Below are 985 nucleotides of genomic sequence, written 5' to 3'. Positions count from 1 at the left end.
ATAATGAAAATACATAGGCATAATTGTTTTTTATAAGCATTTAAATTTCGAATTTTGACAAAATATATCAAATTTAAAATTTAATAATTATTTTTAGTTAAAAATATATAAAATGTTCAACTTTTATAGCTAAGGATTAAAAATTTAAAACAAGGTTTCACGTAAATAAGTTATATATAAATTACTTTATTCACAATAATATCATCAAATATACTTAGTAATATCATAGGCTGTTTGACCGTTTTCGCACAGAATCGTTTTTCTAATACAATGATATATCATTGAATTCAAATTTAACACCATCCATTACAGTGACCCACTTATAACCTACCGTACAGCAGAGCGACATCCACTTTCCCACCTTTTTAGTCTTATTTTTCTATTTTTAATTTCGGTTATACAACTTATACAGGCTACAAAAGAAACGTTGATGTATGATAATGTTGTATAGTTGTGTACAAAACAAAACCGATCTATTGTTCAATCTTTATTACCTAGTACTATTATTATAACAAAATGGTTTTATTTTTTTCTTTCTATATATTATTTTAAAATTTTTATCTTTGCCCCCCCCCCCTAATTATGGGTTGGGGCCCTGGGCCCGTGTGTTTGACACACGCAACACACCCGGTTATTGCGGCACTGCCCGTAGGTACATTTTCTTGTATGAAATGAGTCAAGACTTATCTCAGAACCATTATGAAGGAAGCTGACCGTTCTAAATAAACAGAAAATTACTAGTAGTTGATTTTAATTTTAATTTTAGACCAGATTGAATGCACTTTACTGTTGTCTATTCTCCAGAAAATTACAAATTATGGTTGGATATTTAATTAATAAACTGGAAATGAATAACAGTTAAAATTTTTACTATAAATTTATTGACTATGCATAATATCCATTAATTTGATTCTAGTCTAGAAATATTGTTTTGAAATGTTTGATACTAAATTTGCACACTTTGTACGTTAATGCATACGCTATC

This window comes from Acyrthosiphon pisum, chromosome A1, assembly GCF_005508785.2.
Source record: "Acyrthosiphon pisum isolate AL4f chromosome A1, pea_aphid_22Mar2018_4r6ur, whole genome shotgun sequence".
NCBI lineage: Eukaryota > Metazoa > Arthropoda > Insecta > Hemiptera > Aphididae > Acyrthosiphon > Acyrthosiphon pisum.
Note: the sequence above shows the minus strand (reverse complement) of the source record.